The sequence below is a fragment of the Athene cunicularia genome (assembly GCF_003259725.1).
Source record: "Athene cunicularia isolate RWA chromosome 1 unlocalized genomic scaffold, athCun1 chr1_part1, whole genome shotgun sequence".
Lineage (NCBI taxonomy): Eukaryota > Metazoa > Chordata > Aves > Strigiformes > Strigidae > Athene > Athene cunicularia.
In genome coordinates this window covers 93,294,768-93,319,646 of record NW_020799091.1, presented here as the reverse complement: position 1 = coordinate 93,319,646, position 24,879 = coordinate 93,294,768, and the positions used below count along the sequence as shown (strand labels likewise).

At 40.6% G+C, this 24,879-nt stretch overlaps 1 protein-coding gene across 1 annotated transcript in view; it reads right to left on the bottom strand.

Annotated features, from left to right (window-relative positions):
- Positions 1-20,449, bottom strand: part of LOC113486368 (butyrophilin-like protein 8) — a 35,953-nt gene extending 15,504 nt beyond the window's left edge. Inside the window, exons 1-2 of the mRNA XM_026860182.1 lie at positions 20,326-20,449; positions 17,464-17,622 (exon numbers count right to left, since the gene is read on the bottom strand). The gene's annotated coding sequence lies outside the window, so the exon portion shown is untranslated. The remainder of the gene's footprint in view (positions 1-17,463; positions 17,623-20,325) is intronic.
- Between the last annotated feature and the right edge of the window lie 4,430 nt (positions 20,450-24,879).

The window sequence follows — 24,879 nt, the reverse complement described above, 5'->3', positions numbered from 1 at the left end:
ATACAGAGTACTACAGCGGGAACTTACACACCTTCTCCTGACTTTGAATAAATAGTTTTGGTAAGAAGGAATTTATCCACACATGTTGGGGGAAATTACAGTGTATTTCTGGTCAGAATTTCCAGGATTCAAACATGCAAACATCTTCCTGAAGGTCTGGAGGAAAAACAACAAAGCTCTGAATGTGTCTGGCCAAAAAGGGGGTGTGTATGAGCTAATATGCTTGATGAACTGAAATGCTCAGGAAGTTAGACTTTATTCTTGATTTCAGAATAACCTTTCTAAATAGCTCTCAGACTATAATGAAGTCACTGGCTTTGCAAAATGGGAAGGATTTGGGTGGCTCAGGACTGATGCTAAATGTGGTATGTTTCATTTCAAGTTTCAGAAGGAAGGAAGAATGCTCCCGATACGCAAGTGAGCAGAATTCAGTGCTGATCAAATGATAGTCTTGTGCGTGTTCAGTGGTTTTATGTTATGATTTGTCTGATTGAATTCTCAGGCAGTCATGATCCATGCCATCCATATTTCCACCCGTCATTTCTGAGGAATTTCATAGCTGTCATCTGCTTCATTCCCTTGGGTGAAGGTCAATCCAGAGACTAGAAAAATGTTTGTATGCAGATCCCAGAGGGACATCGTGTCACTGCTGCTGGTGGGATTTGTGTTGGGCAGTTTGGCATTGAAACTGTCTGTAATTTTCAGGGGTGGCCTCTCATCCCATTCTCTTAAAACATGCTTTATCGTCTATGTAACATAACGTTTTTTCTAGATTTAGCAGTTAGGTTTTCAAGAGAACGCTACTGCCTTTCATTTGCTTTCTTTCTGTTGGAAAGACTCTTGACTTGGGGAGCAATTTCTGCCCTCTAAATCTCTAGCAACTGTTCCCAGTCTCACCTATCCCTGTCTTGCATATTATAAGTCCTCCTGGGCTTGAGTGCTGCAGATTTGATGCTGTCTGGGTGAAAGCTCAGGAAGAACAGCCTAAAGCAGCATATGGTGTATCCCACCCTTTGCCCGGCCTTGTGCTTACTGAGTGAGACATTCCCTGTGACTAGTGGTGTGCGGTGGTCTCATGTCCTTTTATGAAACTTCTGAAGAGAAACCAAAAAGTCACTGTTCCTTTTTGTAATGTCTTTCTGACAGCTCCCTGCAAAGTTCCTCTTTTTTTCAATTCCTTTTTGCTCTTCTGAGAGTTTCCACTGCTCTTTATCTGCCAGTTCCAACAAAATGCTTTTTCTCCTTGGATGAATAAATTGTTCTCGAGAATAAAAAGCTAGTCTTTCAAGATATTTCAGTTACATGAAAATGACATAGGTATGGGGGGTTTTTTGTTTTGCCTTTTAGAAACCTGTAGCCTTAAAGAATTAGCTCACAAATGACGACAATGCAGAAAGAGGCAAGGGTTCATTCAGCTGAGAAGATATTGTGTATTTTTTTTTTTGACTTTAGAGGCAGTTCCTGTCTGAATATCTGCTTCTAGTACTCTGGATGATGTTTTACTTTACTGTTTAACCTCTGAAGATAGAGGTATTGTCAAGTAAAATGTTAAAGTGGAAATAAGAATATTTAAAATTTTCATTCTTCACTGTGGGTTTTTACCTCTGGCATCTGTTCATACCGACCCTTAAATCAGTGGCATTACCTGGTTCTGGAGCATTGTATTCAACAACCAAACAGCTGAACTGATGCTTAGATTCACTTATATCAAGAGTGCTGGAGACACTGTTAACTTAACTGAAGTCAGTAAAAATGTTTTTTGGATTAATATAACACTGACCAATACTAATATTTCTGAAGTGGATGATCTGACGCTATTTGTGAAAATGAGAACTGGTTTTGAAGAGAGATGATCCAGTTTGGGTTACTATTATCACTTTGGAGTAGAGTGCTCAACTTCTGTGAAAGTGGCCTTCAGTGGGTGCCTGCTTATTGCCATAACCTCTAAAAATTTTAGTTATCCCTCTTACTGCCTGCGAGTGTGGTTCTTGCTGGCCATAAGCTGAGTGAGAAACTTTTGTAGGCTTTATTGGGGTAGAAGATAGATGACATAATTTCACTGCCCTTCCTCTGGCCCTCTCAAGTACCTAAACATATATTTATTTATTTATTTTACTTAGCAAGTATGTCAAGCAGTATGAATCCCTGTATATAGTTCCTCATAAACCAGATACAGGCAAGAAGAACTGAAATGGGTTGAAATACATAGGAAGTCCTTGCATGCTATGGGTGTGGTTGATAGGTATTTTCTCCTTGCTCTTCTATGTCTGTCTCATGGCCTTTCTGTCCCACTGTAGCTATGATTTGTTTTAAAGGTTTTTTGTGCTATCTGGATTAGATATTCCCTATATGAAATAATTATTTCAATGGGTTGTCTAATGCTGTTGTTAATGTTACTTGTAGAAGCATGCCTACACTGAAATGTCTCCACCTAGGTTACATTTCTGCAAAGAGTTTGCAGCTCCATTGTTCATTGGGCTAAACTCTTCAGCTTGCATCTTCTTTGGAAATTTCATGATTATTTGAACTCTTCCTTTGTTACTAAGCCCCTGCAGTGGGACAAGGACTCCTTGGTATATGCACAGCTACAGATGTACAGAGATGGTTCAGGCTTCTTGGAAAAGCAGGATAAAGAGGGTTTTGCTGCCAGAAATCATGGGAAGGGCAGAGCAGGGCTAGTGGTTGGCGAAGAGATAGGTGACATGAGGTGCTGCCTCTTGCTACAGAGGGATGGGCATCGCAGGAGAGGCAGCAGCTGCTTTGTGCCTCCCAGGTCCAGTCAGCCACCAGCCCTCTGGTTCAGAAGGGCTCTTGGTGATTTAAGAGACAGCATGTTCTGCCTGTGTCTCAAGCTGGGCCTGCTGTCCTTCAAATGCTGAAGCTGGCATGTGATCTGATCTTGGCTCTCTGCCTAGCACCTAGGTTATCACAGCACTCTGATTTCTTCAACTGCTTACGGCTGATAAGTCTCTAAAAGCTCATGAATGTGAATCCTTTTATCTTTGTTCTCCATCCTATCTGTACAGTGTCTTGACAAAGTGCAGCTGAAGGGCCATAAAACTTGAGGATATAACTCAACAGCTGAGTTACTAAACACAGAGTGAGAACAGTATTGATCTATTTATATTGTAAAGCTCCAATGCAAAAAACTTTTTTTAAAAAAAATCTGACAAACTGTCAGCATTTAGTGTAATAATATAAATTTTTGTGGGTGATGGCTTTAGCTGTGTCTTATTCAATATGTTATGCATTTTACAAGTGTGCTTTTCCTCTTCAGTCAGCAGTTATCTTTCACACCGAGCCAGGATTATAAAACCCCCTCAGTAAATGTCATCAGTCCAAAGAAGGAAAGAGTAAAACTCCCTCCCTTTGAACTTTCAAATTCATGTAGTGGATAAAGCCTGGTCACAAGGGAAAGGAAGAAAGGGAAATTCTGGGGGACTTTCCTAGGAAGCAGAAGGGAAACTATTTCAGGCTCAAGATAGTGCCTTGAACTCATGGGATAGTCAATAAAATGTCTTTATTACTTTTGTTCAATGCCTTGTCTAGGAGGAAATATAACCCACTAATGCTGGAGAATTTCCATTCTCCAAAATTACTTTTCAGTTCAGTACTGTGAGAGTAGGGAAAATCCTGGCCTGCAGATACTTACTTTTGCTGGCAACTGATGCCAGTCACAGGCTCAGGGACTGCCAGTTGCTTTTCAGGATTGTGATTCCTCTCTCCTCTTAGCTATTTTTAATTTGCATATTGTAGAAACCACCTGTCTCCAAGACAAGATGATGTTTAGTGATACATATGCACAATTTCACTAAGATACAATAGTCAGTTTTCTTTTTCTCTCAGACCTGTTATTAGACAATATCTCTCCTTCCTGACTTGTAAGCCTACAATCAGCTGGATCTGTATTTCCTGACCGATGAGAAAAGGAAGAAAGTTGGATGAAGGGTGAAATTCAGAAAATATTTAATATTGTCCTCTAGGAAAGTGTTAAGTATTCATCAACAAAGTGGTGAGCTTCACGTGTGAATGAGTAGCCAACACTGTTGTAGTTGCTGCATTGGACATGAGAACACTGGGAATGGCAGGTCTGAAAATGGCTCAGGATGCCAGGGTGAAAGGAGAAAAAGAAACTGAGCTTAACCAAGGTTGGAGTAACTTGTCTTGGCTCTTCCCCAGAGAATGATGTTAACTTGTGACTGAACTGAGTCCCATGCTGGGCACCTTGTTGAGGGTTTGTACACCTAGAAGGCAAACTCCATGGCAATGGCTCCTCTGAGTGAGAGGAACCACTTGAATCACATTCTGGGTTTTTCTACTAAGCTACAAATTGCAGTTGTCTGAATGTGCTTATAAGCAATTGTTCATTATGAAGTCTTTATAGTCCTGGAACAAATCCTGGGCCCAATCAACGGTATTAACTCGCTGATGTCAGAGCTGTTGAACCGAAAGGATCTGGTTTCTCTAGGAGCATTGCTGTGCTAAAGTGTTGTGTCTGGGTCTTATTTGTGGTATGTTTTCCTTTAATTGTTACGAAAAGACCTGCAGCTGCAGTTCATGAGAACTTTTTGAGGAGGGAGGAACTGTTTAAAGAACAACTTTCCCTGAGAGTAATTCACAGCATGTAACCAGTACCACCTGTGTCCTAACAAAGGATCTCTATTTCTGCATGTTCTGGTGGTACCTTTTCTTAAGCAAGGAAAACCACGTAAGTGCAGTAAATGTAAATAACTAAGAAAAGGAAGAGCTATTCCCTTCTCAAGAAGCCTGTCTTGGCCTTCTCCATAGTTTTACCCAGTGAAGAGCACAAAGTACTTATGGAATACTCTACTAGTAATAAGATTAAGTCCTAGTGGTTCAAGTACTCTTAAACCAGTGACAAAAATAAGTTGCCAAATATTGTAGACTTAAACTGACCCCCTCCTCCCAATGGAATTACCTTCACAGCCCCTGGTTTTTGAAAATATTTACAAAACTGAAGCCTACACAGTCTTTTAAACCTAGATGGTCTAGTATCAGAGCAGAAAATTTCTAGTTGTATGGCTGTTACAACCATGAGAATGTTAATGTCCATCAGAGATGGACACAAATAGGATCCTAAATGGGGGCCCCTAAAAATGCCTGTAAGCACTTGATGCCAAGAAGTAAATAACTGTTCTAATTGGAGAACAGTCATAGACAGATTTAATGGGATGTACATACAATACACAACATAGAGTTGTTGAGGGACTGTAGACTATTGGCTTGATAGCTGTGGTAGGTGTATTCGTTGTCTGAGGGACGTCTCTTGAACAGTCAATTTGTGTAAGTAGGAAAAAAGAGTGTGAATCATAAGTGTTTCCTATAGGCCCTCTACTCTAGAATACTTCTTAAAGCTTTCAGATTTTCTTGTTAATTCTTGGTTCTGGTGTAGTTCAGACACATAATTTTACAACCTGAAGCACCCATCTCTCAAGCATTATAAGCATGATTAAATCTTTTATCATTCTTGTTTCAGAATGTTCCAAAAGCAGAAGTGCTTTTTCTGTTATCAGTGCATTACTATTCAATTTTTTACCCCCGTCTGTAATCATGACCATACAGGAAGGTGCTGTCTTCTTTTCAAAGCAGCAAGCTTGGGCTTTGGAAGAAAAAAAAGTAACTCCTTTCTTTCAAAGCATTCTGAAAGACTACTTGTGTTTGCTTCCTATAGATGTGTTTCTATTCCAAACTATGACACAGGAAAAGGTGGCATCCTCCCCGTTACCCTTTTCTGACAGCAGTACCTTATTCTTCCTATGGCTATGTGGGTGTATGATTAATTTTCATATGTTGCTTACTCTCTCCTTTAGGTATATGTGGGGAACCTCCTGCAAGTTGTTTCATTATCATTCACTGTGCCTGTGTATTGGTAGGGTGTGTGTGTTTGTTTTCCTTTTTCTGTGGTGGTTCGGTGTCTTGACTTTCTTGTTGGAAACTGTAGGGCTTCAGCAGCATTTCTTGTGAATGATTTTTAGGTGAGAGCTGTACTTGGCTGAAGTGCTGCTCTTCCAGAATTGGAAGGTGACTAGATGACTCAGCTTGCTCTGTGGTATGGTTTGTTTTTTTTAAAAAAAATCCAAATCCATCTCCTCCCATTCCTTCTCTCCCTTTTCCCCTAGTAAACTACTTTGTGGCAGAAGGGTCTCTTCCTCTGGAAGAAAGCAGAGGAACAATGTAAGATGGAAGCCCCAATATCTTTGTCGCATTTCTTATTCCAATGTCTTTTTGAGACTTCATTTTCCTGTTGCAAATTAGCACTGGCAGCCTTGCAAGCCCTCATCTTTACAGGGCACCACTGATCTATTTTTTTTTTCCTCCTTTTTTTCTCCTTTAATATTCTGCTTAATAGCACTCTGGTTCCTGGCTTATGCATTAACATGTTTTGAACTGATAACAAGTCAAAATTCATATACTTCTCAACAGTGACTCTAACAGCTCTATTGCAGCTGAGGTAGTGAGAAAACAGCCTTAAGTTTTTGGACCTAAACTCTGTTGGATCCAGTTTTTGTTTTGAAGCAACTTCTGATGTGCTTTGGGGCAGTAATGTTGCCCCAGACAGGTTTGGAGCTCTTAAAGGCAAAAGCCAGCAGAAGCCGCTGTCCCAAGCTAGGAAAATCTGGAGAAACCACTTCTCAACTGTTGGGCTGGACCATGTGGTTTCTCTTCTCCCCTGTAGCACAGAGGTGACTAGTGTCAGAGATGGTGGGGTGATTTAACCATGCAGTGTGGCAATGGAGTTGAGGCAGTGCGGCTGAACAAATAACTCTGGGAGCATGAGAGATGTGGCTAAGGATGACCTGGGCTAGTCTGCAGCGGCAACCCAATGCTCAGAAAGGCCTGAGGTGGAGCTATAGGAAGTGATTCTGAAAAGCGAGTACATTTAACTTATGTACCCCTCACACCTCTGATCCTTAAAGTTAGCAAATACTAATTGCTATTATGACTTGGGTGATGTTTGTGTCCCTGCTGTCTTTGCTCCTAGTTAGCTCATGTAGGCAGTAAATTTCCTTTGTGCAGGACTATGTGAATTGTGGATGCTGGGGATAAAAAAGCACAATGTAAGCCTGGAAAGTTTCCGAGACACCATTTATGTCCCTCAATAGTGTTTCCTGTTGTTATTGCTGGAGATGAAGAATTAGGTTAGGCTTGTTTGATCTAGTGGGGAACTTCTTATTTGGGCAAGAGCTGCCAAGTGTAACTCTCATGTTTGTCTTAAACACAAGGAAAGAAGTAACTAGGAAGTATAGCTCATGTTACTACAACAGCAATACAGGTGATATTACAAAGGATGCTTGAAGAACAGAGTTAACAGCAGTCAAGATGGAAATGCTTTGCATTGCATGTTTTATTCCCTAGTAGAATGGCTGTGTTGAGGGAGGACAAACTGTTGTTCCATAACTGCTGGAAGAAAACTGCCGGAAGAAAACTGCCCAAAAGTGGAACAGGTAAATGAATTCTGGCATAGATTCTCTGATGTCTCCTGCTGTTAATGGTGTTGCTCTTTAACACAAATTATTTGGACTTTTACAAAAGCTGACTTTACAGAACTGTCTTGGTTTTGTCTTTTTTCTCTTGCCTTGAGAACAGTGCTAGCAGTATCTCCTCTGGGTGTGTTTGGTGGTTTTTGTTTGTTTGTTTGTTTGTTTGTTTTCTACTTAATTTTGAAAGACTTGTCAAAGGGCTACAAGAGATGTTGAGGAGAAGAGGGAGGAATTGGGCAGGTGCTTTGCTTGATCTCATAAGCCTTACTTTGCTTAAGAAACCATGTTGTGTACAGTTAACTTCATCTTCATACAGTTAACTGATACTGATCTTTCTTGATTCTGAGAGAACAGAAAATATAAGCCAGTGTTTGAACTTAAATAAAGATGACACCCCAATATGCAAATTGCTTATAGCTCTCAAGAACTGTGTGGGTGATTTAAGTCTTAAAAGTTGCTGGTTTCCAAGTGGTCTTTAGTTTTCTTTTCTAAGGTGATACAGTTCAGTGGTTGTTTCATTTCCTCAAAGGGAGTTTACTTCAATTGTAGCCGTGTAACACTTTCACCAGTTACTATAATACCAGAGAACATACCAGAGAAGTAAGACATAGCCGAAAGTGAGCTGGAGATTTAATATCTGAAAGCAACCAGATGGTGTCAAATTTATGAACGCTACAGAGATGTCTGGCGTTGTAATTGAATCTGATGGGCACTTGGTAGCGGACAATAGGGTCATCTTGAGGGTTTTGGTGGAGGTCACTTTATATATGGCCCTGGGCCCAAAGTACCATAGCAACCAGTCGCTGGATCAGCTTTGTACAACTCTTCTATAAAGGTAACTTGACAGCTAGATAGGCGAGATAGCAGTGCGTGGGTAGCTGTTGTCATCTCTTTTCTGTAATCAACAGTCCACCAAACTTAACCTTCCTTGGTGTCAGCAATGCTGAATGGAACTTTTATATGTTTATGCTGTTTTAAGCTTGTTGGTAAGTAATGACTTAAAAAGAAAGAGGAGCAGCTTGTGCGAAACCACAAGTTTTCATACTGTGAAAGATCAGCCTGACCTCTCCGTGGTTCTACTCTTTCAGTAGAGGAAACCTCCTGTGAAAGTTTAGGTAAACTTAGTTTTACAGTATATTTTCAACTAGACCTAAACAGGAAGTTGAAGGTGTGAAATGCACATCCCAAATAAGGCTTGGAAATTCAGCAGTTGCATTGCACTGACCTACAGTTTCATCTCTAGGTCTCACCTTTCCCCATTGAAAAGATAAGATTTGTGAATGAATTAGGTTTTCAGCCTCAGGAGTGATAGGAACAGTCAAACATCGTTGCAATCAGTGAACTGATCAAAAGCAAAATCATCTGAAATTTTGTAGGGACTTAGTCCTGCATGACGGGGCTCTGCACTGAGCCCCTGGTTCTGCAAATAGCAGTCTCCTTCAGGCTGAGGAGGCAGCTGCCTTAGGGTACTGGACTGCCAGGAGCAGCTGGAGTCTGAGGAAGCAGCAGCCACTAAGATGGGAGAATTGGCAGCTGCTGTTTGGGGAGAGGGTCATAGAAGATGGAGATGGCTTCTCTGCAATCTTACTTTACCCCTTCCCATCCTTTCCTCCTCCCCTTTGCTCTCTAGTGGCAGGGGTGACTAAGCCCTTTCCTTTCCAAAAGAGCAACATTTCGCTTCACTAGTGTTAAGTCTTGACAGTGTTCTAGCTGAAGCACCTTTTGTGTGACATCTCCTTGCTACCACTACACACACTTATTTCCCTTGAATGCCCGATTTTTCACTTTCATCGACTGACTGACACCTGTGAAATACTTTTCAATGGCATCTCACATCAGGTGTAAAAGGAACAAGCTTTAAAAAACTGTTTTCTCTTAGGATATTATTAATAGCAGGAATAATGAATAAATGGATATTGTTTGCAATAGAGCACAGGTGCTCTAGGAACAATATTGACAGTTAAATGCAGTATGCACAGGTGCTCTAGGAACAAAACTGACAGCTTAACTTAGAAAAGCTAGACATAGATTAAGTATATGTTAAATAGAAGGTTTTGAGTCTTTTCTCAGAAGTCTAAAAGTGAATTATGATGAAGATTGTTCAGAAGATAAGTAACCAGGATAAACAAAGACTGCATCAGTGAGCAGTGGTGTCCAAAGAGGTATTAGAACGGAATGACAAGAATTAGTCAAAACTGCGAAATACAATGGACTTTTGAAATTGATGATGAATTACGAGTTGAAAGTTCCTGGAAAATCACCAAAGACTCTGTATTATATGTTATATTGTAACATAGAGGGTGCTTTTTGTTAGCTGTTGTCACTCAATGAGGTGATGGCCCAACTCCAAGTTGTTAATGAAGCAAGCCTAGAGATACCCACAGGCTGGTAAAATCCTTTAATGCCGGGTTTTTTTCCCTAGGATGATCCAGGCCCAGTAGCTGCTTCTGCAAGGGCTGCACAGGTTGCAGCTCCACAGATTGTGATCTAGTAGTTCTGGGTAGCCGAAGGAGCTAGTTCTGCTTATACAACGTCATAGCAAAGATATGAGTTCTTATGCAGAGTAGCAGGTGCTAGTGGCATATCTGTTTTGGCACTTTTCAAGCTCTTGGCTGGAGTTGTGCACAAGTGATGAGGCTTTGCATCACCTAGATAAGAGCTGTTCTTTGGAAATCCAGGAATATATGGGTTGAAGCATTACAGTGCTTAGGTCTGTGCCACTGAATTTTGGAAATGCTATTAAATGTGTACTGTACAACAGCAAACTGTTAGTTGGCCACATGATGTGCCTTGGGGTATAAAGGGCACAAAGATCTGCTGTATTGTTCCAGCAATATCAAAAATCAAGATGTGCATGAGTGGAAGTTTCTGATAATATCACCTCATACTATTGTATCCTTGGGTATCTTCTCAAAGAATGTCAGAGAACCAGTATAATTTGGGAGGCCACCCATAACTGAGCAGATGATTATGACTATGTAGTTGTAGGGCCAGATTTCAAAAATATTTCTCTGTCCATATATCCTACAGCCATGACATAAACATTGGGCATTTTAGTTGTTATAATTCTTAAAAAATGTTTACTCTCAGGCTCTTCTGATTAGTCTCTGCTTTAGTGATCTCTTAAGGTGTATATTTAACTAAATCGGAGATCAGATTTTAGCTTTCTGTTATATACACAACCTGACAGGTGTAAACACTAGTGAATAGCCCTGCTTTTCATAAGTGAGATCAAGACATATAAAATACCAGCTGAAGGGATGGTGTTTCTCTATGAGAGAGATAATATTTTTTTCTTTGGATTTTTCTAAAAATTTCTGTCACACTTTTAAAAAAAAGACTTTATTCTGTTCTTGCAGAAGATCCATTTAAAATCGTAGGCCAAATACTTTAAAGTAGTATTTATCCATGAGCAGAATATAGAGACAGGACCATACTTGACTAGGTTCTCTGACACCTTGTAGTATGCTGTGGATATTTTGTTAGGATTGAAGTGTTGTCCAGTCTTGCATGTTTCAAAATACTTAAGAGTGTTTTTCCGATACACTCAAGCCCTCCTAAAACATAGTATTATTCAATGCACAGCTGTTACTGCTAGAATGAGTCATTTTTCTGCTTTGCCATTCAGATTCTAGGGAAGTAGACACTTATAAGGAGATGTCTAATAAAGCTGTAGCCAGGAGGGCTTTTGTCACGCTAATATGCCACTTTTAGTCTTGACAAATGTAGCAACTGAGCAAGTCTTCCTACTGCTGTTGGGAAAGAGATATACTCCCTGAGCTACCTCGTTTTTCTGCAGCTGGGTTGCCTGAATCCACATTCTCTTTTGCTATTAATATGTCATGAAAACCCATCTTTTGGAGGTGGACAAATCCCAAATTCTAAGTACTTGTGGTAGCATATGACAAGACTTGAGCCCTCAAATCACTAAGCTTGGAGTCAAAACTATACAGAAACTTTGATTTGAAAGGACAGGATTCCTTCTCCCATTTCTATTTGCTTACTGTTAAAAAGAGCTGATGTGTTCAGTGGGAACACAAATTGATTGGTCTTTGATGATGGGAATGTGGGGATTACTACTACTACCCAAACTGCATCTTGTAATTTCAGGGGGGGAAGTGGGGAGAAGAGTGTTTAACAGGCCTTGCATGCAGTAGATTGCAGAGCCTAACTCTCCCAGGAAAAGGGAAGTGATGTCCTCGGATAGGAAAGTACAACGTGCTAATTGATTCGATATGGCATTTGGACTTGGTCTACTGGCAGCTGCCAAACATCTTGAGGACTCATTAAATGCAGACAAACAAAATATTTTGTCTGGATCTTTAGAGCAATATTAAATGGCATTAAACTTTACAGCTGCCCTTTTTGTAGGCACACATGTCTGTTATTTGTGAGACTATGCGGTGGACTAAGCGCTTTTTTTTTTTTTTTCTTCCTCCCCTTACTGACATGGTTGTAGAGAGTTAACTAGCAATTATTAGGTGTGACTGATACTGTGTTTTAACTGGTTACTGTTAAACAAAGAAGCAGCTTACGGGCTGAACACAAGGGATAGAAATTATAAGTAGAAAGCATTCAAACTATGTAAACTTTAAATGGCCTAGTTTTGAAGAGCTTCCTCTGAGCACTCATGGAAATCTCTAGATGTTAACATGCTGATCTCATGCCTGCATTCCAAAGCTCTTACATCTCTATCCTACTACCAGATGGGATTTGAAGAGCCTAATTACTTATGTATTTTACAGTGTCTCAGATTTTTGAGGACCTCTAAACTGACCTTGGCACCTCTAAAACTGTTTATTTAGAGGACTGAACTAAGAGTGCTCCGTGTTGATCTTTCATAATCCTTCATTCAAGCTGTAAATAGTCATGTGAGACATGAAGTTGAAGTGACAACCAGAGAAGGACAGTGAAGTCCTTAGAGCAGCTCTGCAGTGGAACACAGGTTTTAGGAACTGAAGCAAACCTATTTCTAAGCAGTTGTTCAGGGGAGGCAAAATGTCTGAGGATTAACTTTGCAGCCCCCGCAAGTTCTGGAGCCACTCCAGATGGAAATACTTGGCCTGGTCTAAACAGACTAAGTCTCAGGGTATCTCTGATGTACACCTTGCTGGTAGTGAGCTGATGGTGGTCTTAGTCATGACTTGTCTTACCTCAGCTATGCACTATTTCTTCTAGGTGCTCCACCCCAAAATCTCCTGTACCATGGGCTACAAATGCAAGGAGGTTTGGAGCTGAAGTAGCATTTTTACACTCCCTGGAGATGACCCTTGACACAAGGACTGTTTCTGGATAGAAACTTGTTTATGCCTCTCTCAACACAGAAGAAAAGTAAGGGAAAAGAGGAACCAAGGTGACAGAATAGAATTTTAATCATGGCTATCCTAACTTATCCTTCTCTCACTTCTTCTGAATTGGAGTGAAGTAGGGATACACTGCCAACCATGTCAAGCCAGCAGAGTTGTACTGACTTATACCTGCTTGTGCATGTCACTTTGGATCTGAATCAAGATGTTGGACTTTTGGATAATGCTTTCAGAGCTGAAGACACCTGTAAATTAATATAGTGGCTTCAAACCATGAGCAGCATGAAAGTTGCGGCTGTAGTGAGGTACTCAAAGGGTGAAATTAATTGTGTGGATGATAATCTTTGTGTACAAAAGTTCCCCACGGGGAAATTCAAAGATACCCCAGCTAGACCTGCTATATAAACCTGCTAGCTCTTTAATTAGGTATTTTGCTTTTGGTTTGAGAATATTAAGGCTTCATCCAGACTGTAGTTGCAGCCACATCTTGGTGCCATAAAAGGAGTCTGTGCTCAGCAAGGTGCTGCTGCTCTCTTTGGCCTTAATAGACACTAACTGTGGGCCCAAGAACAGTTCATGGAGTTAGGTTTCCCCAGAGTGTACTTACTGGCTGGATGTCAATGCTCTAGTACAAATGAACACACTCTTTTCCACTTCATGCCTCTGTGAGGAGTGAAGAAATGGGAGGGGAGGTAGTGAAATGAGTATTATGCTACAGCAACTTACATGAGTTTGTCACAGATGAAATGCTGACCCCTGACTCTAGCTTGGCACAGCTATTTCCCAGCCTGTCTTGCAGAGGAGACCTTTCCAGGGAAACCTTTTAGTCTCAAAGTTTTGAAATCTTTGTTCTCTCTCTCCTGGTAGATGACTTGAAAAATATGAGAGGCTGTGTAACACAGGTTAGAGACCTCTCATTCATTCCCATCATCTCACCGGCATGCTGCTGCAATCTTTCTTGTCAGGAAAGATTTCTTCCTCATCTCAAATTAAAAAAAAAAAATCACTCTGTAAAAGAATATAAATTTTGTTATAGGAGACAGTAGAAGCTCTAATAGCTTCTACTCTATAGATCCTAACACAAAGGTGCCTCAAATTGATGCAGGGTCAAGTGTTGCTTTCAAAAGTCTCTTGGAAATATAACTCCAATGTAGTTGCTGCAGGATGTGTGGATGTCTGAGTCAGTTTTTAAGCCACGTTTTGCTAACAGATGAGCGGTGTGTGGTGGTGCAGGAATCAGAGTGTGGTTAGCCTGTGCCAAACACTGGGCTGCCCTGGGAGCTGGCTGCAGCACTGCTCACTAGCTGTAATTCTGCCAGCTGCAAGGCAATTTTAGCTTGCAGCGTGAGTAGTTGGAAGCATTGCTATGGGTGATTGAGGCATGCATGGGACTAAATTAACTGTGGAATGGCCCTTGCTGAACATGCTGTAGAGCTGGAAAAGTGGTGACACTCCCTGTTGTCATCTCCTCTCACCTCTTGAATTTCACAAATGCTTCTGGCAATCTTTTTTTTTTTTTTTTTTTTTTCTTCTTTGGAAGTCTTAAATACGTATTTCTGGTGTGTGTCTGTGTGTGTGGAAACATGGCTATTGGGCAGGTTCCTTCATCACAGATGTTTAAGAGATAATGTCCCGTGGACAGTAAAGTGCATTTGGGTAAGAGGAGATTGTCACCTTTCAAGAAGTGAGAGTTTATGGCAACTGTAAGATACAGTTACTTCAAGATAAGTGTGTTTTGGATGCAGTTCAGTGTTGTTTGCACTGTTTGCAGTAATGGGGAAGGAAAAGATGATGCCAGCTCCTCAAAGCTGGGTAGCTGGAACATGTTGAGTCTGCAGATGTACACAATAGTCAGTCTGCATGCATGCAAGGATGCAGAAGGAAAATGCAGCAATTCTCTATAGACCCTGTAAGACTATTCTAAAAAGAACAATCAAGTTTAAGCTGGGCTGCCTCAGCAAAGGAAATGTAGGGAGTTCTGGATGTTCTTCCCTTTCCTGATGTAAAAATAATCCTCTTTTCAGAAATAATGGCAAGGATCTGCTTGGCTTTAGCTCAGATAGCTGTTAGCAGGGTTAGAGAGCTGACCTTGCTCTGGCAAGGCTACTGAGAAAAAAGGAGCTGAAAGCAAGTTTGCTTTTACAGAAACCTTCTGGTTCAGAACTTAAACGCATGGCAGTGTAGAACACAGGGAAACTTGGATGTTGGGAAATGTCATCTGAGAAGCCAGAGGTGAGGAGATTATACTTCAAATGCATTTAGTTGAGAAATACATTTGGACTCTATGACTAACTTTTATGAATAAACTGAAGGGAAAAAAAAAATCAAGTAAACAGCAGTTTCCTTCATCTCATTGTGCCTAGTTTTTCCAGCATCCTTGAAGGAAATTAAGTAATAGAATACAGAAAACTGCACAATAATATATGCACAAGGAGGTACAAGGGGATGATACCTGGATACAAAATTAAGTTGTAGAAGTAATTTTAAAAATTAAGAAAACCCTGGTGTTCTCTGGATGAATAATTTCCCAATTTCTCCATCCTCCCTACTCTTCATTAAAGTTACTCTTCAGCTATACCAAGCAGAGACTAAATTACATCAGTCATCAGCACTCTTTTATAGAACAAAAGTGAATTTGGAGTGAAACTTTGGTAAAGTGCAGTAACTGAAAATAAAATACTTGAAATGGATCCTTGGAAATGACAGTGAGTCTTGTGGTTTCATTCACTGCAGGTATTCTCTCTCAGGACGCTACTGAGTGCTCTTAATGTTACAGTGCTCAGTAGGTGGGCTGGATGACTGGGTGGCTTGAATAATTCTGCTTTCCAGGGGTAGATTGCTATATTCTTGCAGGTTTTGCTGTTAGGTCATTATACCTTTGTAGATCTGTGAAAATGACGTTTTACTATTCTTGAAGTCTTGCTTGCACATTGGCCTCTCTGCTAACAAAGCAAGTCTATCACTGAAAGGGCACAGTTGAGCCACCTCCACTTAACACTAAGAGTAAAGGGTCCAGAGGATGTGATAAAGAAAATTATATTTGGGCAACATTTGTTGGAGTTTAAGCACAAGGCTAGAAACATGGGTTCAAGGCATTCCCTCCCAGACATACCTGCAAGGAGATGGATACTCTGAAGGAGTGGTTGAACTGAAGTAGTATCTGTTGCCAGAGGTGCTGTTATGTTGTAACTAGAAAAGTTGTAGTGAATTGAGCTTTTCTGCTGTGCATGAGGGAATTTTTTTCTTCTGTGGTTGCTTTAAAAGCAAAACCAGAAAGTGGTAACCCACAGATGAGTGATTAAGAAAAGACAGCTTTAAGACAGTTGCCTCTGAGCTGTTAGGGAATCTTAACTGAAGCTAGAGTGTAGTCATATCCCTTGTAAGAAGTTACATAATTTAACATGCACAAATTCAAAGCAAGTATTCCATGCATGGAAATTGTTTAGCTTGGAGTCATTGAGCTCGCTATGTGTATGTATTGTTGTTAAACGGTTTGTGCTGGGGAGGCAGTTGTTTTGAGCAATCTGCATTCCTAGGAACTGATCAGCACATGAAAACCTCTGCAGTTTAAGATCTGTACATTTATTTTAGCCCTTCTAGAATAGATTATATTTTCTCCAACTTGTGATTTTTCTTTTGTAACTTTCTTTACCCCTCCTCCCTTACTCAGCAGGCATCTTGAAACAGATAATGACTAAGGGATACACACTTTCTTCTTTTAGTCTTACTGGATACCTCCTTGAAGACGATGTCCTAGCACAACAATTTATTTTATTCTGTCACAGATGACTTTAGCAATTAGCATCGGGAAGAACTGATGGAAGAGTCTGGTGGTTGAAATCAGAGTTCAGAAAAAAAGAAAATGCAGAGACAGTAGAGGCAAAGGCAGCTGAGAGAACAACCAAATCTCGAATTAGCTACAGCCATAAAATAGATTCCCCTTAGTGATGCTGAAGGTGGCTGTAGTTTTATTTAAGTACATGTGAGCAAGATGGTGAACATGAAGAGAAAAATACCCAAACAGAAAAAGCAAAACCAAAAACCCTATCATCAAAACCTACGTCTCCAGCAATAAATCCAATTAAAACCCCAAGCCAGTGTGAGTTCTGGTATGCCTCTGCTATACGTCATAGGTGGTATGGATGTTTCAGGCCAGGGCTGAGCAGTAGCGGGTGCCCACTTTGCCATGCTGATCTGAGCTCCTCACCCAGGCCAGGAGCAGTAGAACCCTGGGAAGTATGGTGGGGAGCTGCAATTAGTAACTCCCCATCAGCACAGGGAATTCATGCTGGTGCCATGCTACATGAAGACAGCAGCACTTCTCCAGACCCTGTTAGCACCAGCACATCTGCATCGTGCCTTGCAGTGCAGTTGTGTCTGAAGTTGCTGAGGTGCCATTCTAAGACATATGGGCAGATGTGAACTGAAATCAATGACTGGAAGTCTCTGAGGCTCAGGATGCTTTGAAAAAAATCTGACTTCAGGTATATTTGCAGTGTACATACATCCCCCAGGCCTCTGAAAATAGTCAGTGTTCAGTGAGATATTTCACTGAGTATATATTCATGTTCAGTGTGTGTGCCTTAATGGACTGCAGCAGAAAATTATCTCATTGTTCAGAGGATATTTTTCCTCTCCTCCCTCCTTTCTCTCACCTGTTGAAACAAATCTCTGTCCACTGACATGTGCCTGCAGGGTCCTGTCGCCTGGACTGGACTGCCACCTTCTGTGTATGTTTAGGAATGCTCAGCTTCCATAGGGGCAGTTGGCTCTATAGGCTCCTCAAGGCTCCTCATCCTGAGTGGGAGGGAAGGCTGTAACACAGTTCAGAAAAGGAATGTAACTAGGAGTGTGAGAGACAAACTAGCTCAACTTTTTCAAGAATCTTTAGTGCTAATCATAGAATAATTTGAGTTGGAAGGGACCTTAAAGATCACCTAGTCCCAACCCCCCTGCCATGGGCAGGGACACCTCCCGCTATATCAGGTTGCTCCAAGCCCTGTCCAACCTGGCCTTGAACTCTGCCAGGGAGAGGGCAGCCACAGCTTCTCTGGGCAACCTGTGCCAGTGACTCACTTCCCTCATAATGAATAATTTCTTCCTTATATCTAACCTCAATCTACCCTCTTTCAGTTTAAAACTATTGCCCCTTGTCCTGTCACTACAGGTGCTGGTAAAAGTCTCTTTCCATCTTTCTTATGTGTGCTTTAAGTGTTGAAAAGGTGCAATAAGGTGTCTTCAGAGTCTTCTCTTTTCTATGCTGAATAATACCAACTTTCTCAGCCTTTATTTAGAGGAACAGTGTTCCAGCACTAACTGTTTTTGTGGTTGTGCTCTGGACCTGCTCCACCAGGTTCGTGTCTGTCATGTGCTAGCAGGAAGCTGTAGGTGCCATCTACAATGATAAGGTGGGAAAAAGCCAACAAGCCCACTGAAGAGTCGACTGCATTGTTGTGTGTGTGTGTGTGTGTTGTTTTTCTTTTTAAATATATATTTTATATATATTTATATATTGTATGATCAAGTTAAAACAATAGCAAGTTTTTTTATTTCATGAGAATTGAAATCTATAGCTGTGTGGTTTCAGTGCTCACTACGGATTCAGTTTTAGTCAACTGGTGAAATTTTTCTGTCAATTTAGTCTTTAAAAAGGCAAAACTGACACAAGCTGGCTCTTGATGGGCCTGAGTTGCAAATTCATGCAAACATACAAGAAACTTGGCTTCATGATATCAGTCGCTTTGTGTTTTTCCAAGGTGTGGCTCTTCTACTTACCTCTCTCCCTGCATTACCTTGGTGGGTACAGTTCCTTCTGAAGAAGGGACAAGCTATCAAGAGTAAAAGTACTTGGGGGTGTTGGTTGATGAGAAGCTCAATGTGAGCCAGCAACATGCATTTGCAAACCAGAAAGCCATCTGTACCCTGGGCTGCATCAAGAGCGGTGTGGCCAGCAGGTCGAGGGAGGGGATTCTCCCCCTCTGCTCTGGTGAGACCCCACCTGCAGTGCTGTGTCCAGCTCTGGGGCCCCCAGCATAAGAAGGGCATGGACCTGATTGAGCAGGTCCAGAGGAGGCCACGAACATGATCAGGAGGCTGAAGCACCTCCCTTGTGAGGGCAGGCTGAGAGAGTTGGGGTTGTTCAGCCTGGAGAAGAGAAGGCTCTGGGGAGACCTGACAGCGGCCTTCCAGTACTTAAAGGGGGCCTGCAGGAAAGATGGGGAGAGACTTGTTATTAGGGACTATAGTGGTAGTAGGATGAGGGGTAGCAGTTTTAAGCTGAAAGAAGGTAGATTTAGGTTAGACATAAGGAAGACATTCTTTACTGTGAGGGAGGTGAGACACTGGCACAGGTTGCCCAGAGAAGCTGTGGCTGCCCCCTCCCTGGCAGTGTTCAAGGCCAGGTTGGACGGGGCTTGGAGCAACCTGGTCTGATGGAAGGTGTCCCTGCCCATGGCAGGGAGTTGAAGATAGATGATCTTTAAGGTCCCTTTCAACCCAAATCAGTCTATGATTCTGTGAAAAGCCTTGCTGTAGGGCCTGGTATGTACATCTGTGGCTGTATGTGTGGTTTTTTTATTCATCTAATATAAAACTTTCATCAAAACGCAAATGCAGCAACTTCATCTGAAACCCACTTGAGCAACATTACCTTTTTCAAAGTCCACAAACACTTGTAACATAAACCCTGGTGACTGACAACTTGGACAAATTCTCCTATGCAGTTGCTTACCCTCTTTCTTTTTACTCTTGCACTTGAGTTCTTCACTAGCTGTAACCTGAGACCTTGTGTTCTGTGTGACACTGATGTGATTGTGTGCTGCTCGGCACAATGGGACTCCTCTACCTTCCTTGTATGGGGGTGTTTTAGCTGCTATTACACACTGTCAGTTTGTAAACAATAACCATAAGAACCTGAGAAGTTACATAGGGTTTAATTTTTGGTGTGACTAATATGGTGAATGTTTTTTCTGAGCCTTTTCTCTTACTCAGCTGACAATTTGAGGCAATAAGTGTGATTATTTTCAGCCTAGTGTTCATTCTCTGAAATTCATTCAACTGAAACTTCCTGTTCAGTCACTTCTGCCGGTGTGTCGGTTTAATGACTAAAGAAAAGCAAAAAGATAAAAAGCAGAAATAAAGACAAAACTGTACTCGGTGAATAAATTAATTGGAGATTCCTTTTGGGGTGCCAGGTAAAAGCTGCCTTTTGTTTTACTGGTAGCCTTAGCCTCACTTCTCATTTTGCAGTCTAAGTGCACCCTAGCTGGCAGTCAGCAAAGGCAAGTGGAATTAGAGTCAAAACGTTTTAACTGGGAAACCCCTGACTGTATTTTTTCCTCTCCAGCAAGCTGCAACTTATAACAAAGGAAAAACATCCAACCCAGATTGTTTCTTTTTCACTTTTCCAGTGTCCACATCATCCGAAGCAGCTGTAAAAGACCCTATCCAAAAAGCCGTAGCCCAGATACTGCAGTTTTAGCACTTTCTAGTATAAGACAGAAAAGTCGATCTCTTACCTCTATGGGATCTCTCGGTATACTGTCTGAATATGCTGAAATTCAGATGCACTGCTGCGAGGAGCCTCTGCCTTGGATGAGGAAGTGCTGAAGCAGGGCAGGATGTGGAGCAGTGACTCATATCAAGGGCTGTGTTTCTTAACTAGCTGAAAAATAAGAGGAATTATTGATGGCAGTCACTGTAGTGTTCTCAGATGATGTAAGGACTTGCTGGTTACCAATTTACCAATAGTAAAAGTTCAGGAACATTCAATATTTCACTTTTCATCTTTTCCAAAACTTTAGCTGCTTATGATAATGTAATGTTCTGGTGTTGCAGTCCTTTCTAGGAGGACTATCTACCTTTTGTCCAAAAAAATATACATCCCTATCGAGAAGCATTTCTTTGTACAAATGTGATGCTTGAAGATGTTTAGAATAAGGATTTTGGTAATGCTTCTGCAACAGCTCTTGCCTCTTAGCTCAAACAGGCACTTTAGAGACTTTACTTGATTCTTTCCATTAGGAAAGGGAAATGATTTTTAAAAAGCACAAAACCACTATGTTTCTCCTTACATGAACACCAGTTAAAACTAATTGTATTTAGGGTCCCATACACCTGAACACAGAGGCTATCAATTGCAGTTTCTAAGCATGACTTTCCACACTGCATTGTCAAAAAAGCTCTGTCTCTTAATTTGCTCTGCCATCAATCATTGTTGTTTCACTGGCTTTCCACTTTTGATGTGCAGATACTGAGCAATTTTTTCAGCCAGCCATAGTAGAAGCCTTTCTCTTTTTTGTTGAGTTCTTACTTGCATCTTGATTTAAAATAATTAGTATTCCAAACGTTGTTCCCATTCATCTCAACTCCTTTTCTTCTTGGGTTAAGCAGGGAGCTTATTTAATCCTGTTGAATGAAATAAAGCTATTTACTCATGCTGAATGAATATTTGTATTTAACACTCATATAAAAAAAAATTGCTTAAGCTTTAGAGTAAGTCTAAATTTTTTTTAGTATTAAGCCAGAAGTTAAAGAATTAAGGAAACCCTCTGAAATAATGTTTCATTATGTTAGGAAACAAACAAAACTCCCATACTCCACTGTTTTGAGAGGTAACACTTAATAAATTAGTCAGCTTCATGGTACTATTTCATCAATATGCAGTTTCTCACGTAAACAATGCTGTAATGAAACTGCTCATTCACTCCTGTGACAGTGATCCTGAGTATTCCCTGAGGTGATTCACTTTTGGAAAACTGAATGCCTGATGCAACTTGCAATAGATGAGTGGTAAAAGAATGCAGAGGAAAATACTCCTGAGTTCATAGAAGTTATTTTCTGTCTGGCAATGGAACACAAAAGTGAAAGACTTAGACTAAAATTCCTGATGAAGTACCAAAACCATCTGTGGCTGCACAATGTAATAAGAAATATGTGGGTTTTTTTCCCCTCATGCTCTTCTGAAAGCTCATTTCTTGATAGCATACTACTCAGAGAGCTCCCCTTGCATCAAAGCAGAAGTATTGTCCAAGTTAACACCACTGTTGGAATCTAAATCACAGATGCGATGTCCAACTCCAAGCAAGAGAAAACTGCTCCATAAGAATTTGAAGGTGTATTCTTAATGCTTCATATGTTAATTTCTTTTTCATGTGCTTGGAACAGGTCTCAAAGATACCGTGTAGCCCAGCCTAAATTTAAACCATCAGCTGAGGTATTCCTCAGTGTGTCCAGTGATTTGAATAGCTTTTTTAGTACATACCTTTAAAGTCCTATGTCACTAAATATTCTGTGTTTTGTCTTTGAGGTGCACTGGCATGGTGATTTCAGTACCATCTAGCAAAAATTCATGAGAACCGAAATGCTGCTGTACTCCAGCTTTGTGCCTAGGTATTCTCTGTGTCTTGCCTTCCATCCTTATTTTCACCTTATTGCTGTGCTCCCATCTTGCAGGAGGGGGTAGCAGATCTAGATTACTAATGCATTCTTCCAAAACTGCTCAATGTACAAAAGTACAGGAGTGACAGACATGGGTCTACTAATGGTCTGAAGTGAAGGTTGTGCATCTAGAGGGCATGGCCGTGCAGCTATTACTCAATTCAGTTTTCAGTGGTGAAGACAAATAATATTCTCATATGTGATGATGGCTCACCGGGATAAACTACACCAATACGTACAAGGTGTGTGGCTGTCTTTTTGGTTTGGGTTTTGATTTTATTTTTTTTTTTCCCCAAGCTCACAAATTGCTCATGTGACTGAAGTACTGTCACTGCTTAGCGTTCCACTGCACTCCACTGATTGTAGTTAAATATAAAATAAAATGAGGACCTGCAGCAGTGCAAAGCTGGCTTAAAATTGTTTATTTTGGCAGGCAAAAGTCTGAATGACTTCTTTCTTTCTACCTTTCCTGTTTTTTCAACTTAGGCCTGCTAAACTTAGCATGGGTTCAGTGTCCTGAAGGTGATTGCTGCTGTTATGGCTATACAATTTGTTCATGTTCTCTCAAAATCCAGCCATAACTTTCCCAGAATCACAGAATGGTTGAGGTTAGAAGGGACCTCTAGAGGTCATCTGGTCCAAACCCCCTGCTCAAGCAGGGCCACCCGCTTGATCTTCAGACAGCACATCCTGTGTGTGTATTTGTGCCCATTGCCTCTAGTCCTGCCACTGGTCACTACTGAAGAGAGCCTGGATCCATCCTCTTTGCACCCTCCCTTGAGGTATCTACATACATTGATGAGATCCCACCTGAGCTTTCTCTTCTCTAGGCTGAACAGTTCCAGGTGTCTCAATCTTTCATCACAAGAGAGATACTCCAGTCCTTTCATCATCTTAGCTGCATTTCGCTGGGCTTTCTCCACTAGATTTATATTTCTCCTGTACAGGGGAGCCCAGAACTGGACACAGCACTCCAGCTGTGGCCTCACCAGTGCGAAGTAGAGGGGATCACCTCCTTCCACCTGCTGGCAATACTTTGCTTAATGCAAAGTTCTCGTGGATTGAACAGAGAAAACAAATATGTTGAGACAAGATGCCAGGCTGACATTAAACACTTAGGCTGATTCATGTACTAAATATCATTGCCTGTTTGGTTGTTTTGCCCTTTTTTATTATTATTAAAATTTATTTTAAAATATTTATTATTATATAATATTTTTTAAAATCCTTATTGGTTTTCAGTCCCTGGGGTTGCTCACTTCAGTGTCTGGAGGTGTTCAAATGATCAGTAGGTTTTTCATGCTGCTTTTTTTTGTTGTATAACTGTGGGGGGTTTTTAAATTTTTTCCTCTCTCAACCCTCAATTTTCTGTGTTCTGCATATTTGCTAGAAGTCTTCCAACAGAAGCAAAATACAGTCTCCTTTTCCACAAAATACAGCAATCCACTTTAGGCAACTTCCTAGTGCTGTGCATAACAGTTGCCTACAAATCTGCTATTTCAAACACTGTGAATCAAATTCTGGACTGTCTTCACCACATATAGGTGAATGCATGGAAGAAGGCAGGGTTTATATAGTTTAATCTCCAGTATCTGAAATATAAAGTTGCCATAGTTGGGGCAAGGGACCTGTGTAATTTCCTTTGCTGCTGTGTTAGCATGTTGTAACCTTGTGATGTTCTTTTGGTTGTATTTTTCCCTCTGCTTGTGTTTATAGTGAGAATGGCTTCTGACCTTGCTGGCAGAGTACTCCAAAAAAGTTAGTCTAATGACTGCCTTTTAATTAATGATAACTGATATGTTAATAAATAATTGATGGTGTTACCTAGTGTTATCAATAAATTTGAATTTTTCTCTTCCCCCCCCCCCCCCCGTGGAAACAAATTTAAAAGTTTAATTGAACTGTTGAATATATTCAGTTGCCCTAGATAATCTTGGCAAGTTTAGAACATGCTCAAAAACCTTCATGGATTCCTGGTATTTAGCTCTTCTGAGTTGAGATTACAACTTTAATGAGCAAAAATCACTGTTATTTTGCATATGGCATTAGAAATAAGAAATAAGCAAATATAGAATAAAATTATCTCAGTAAAGTTTAATAATGTGAATATTTTTTTCCTTAGTGTGAATAATTTGAAATACTAACTTGAGGTTCTGAGTGTTCAGACTGATTAACTGCACGTACTTTACAGTGCAGAAAATAGAAAAATCATGAAATCTTAAAACTTCTTCCTTAGATAAATACATCCTTTAATCTTAAATGGAGCTGGCTGTTTGAGAGCTGTAAGCAGCAGACACCCCACCACCACCCCACCCCCAAAGGAAAGGCCTGGTTTTGACCTTGAAACAGCTTTCTTTGGGCTTTTGAGATGAAAAAAAGTTTTAAGTGCAGGTCAAAAATCTGGATTCAGTTCCTAACTCTGTTAGTGACTTCGTATGACTAGTTCAATTTTGTTTGAATAATTTAGAAATACAAATGTCTTGGATTTTGTCACACAGTTGTTAAGAAATTTCAGCGTATTCTCTTTTAGGATGCTATCAAAGTACAAATTGTTATTTAATCAATATTTGCTATTTTGAATAACTACATATGTACAGGTCAATAAATACCTGCTTCTGGAAACAGTGTTTCAG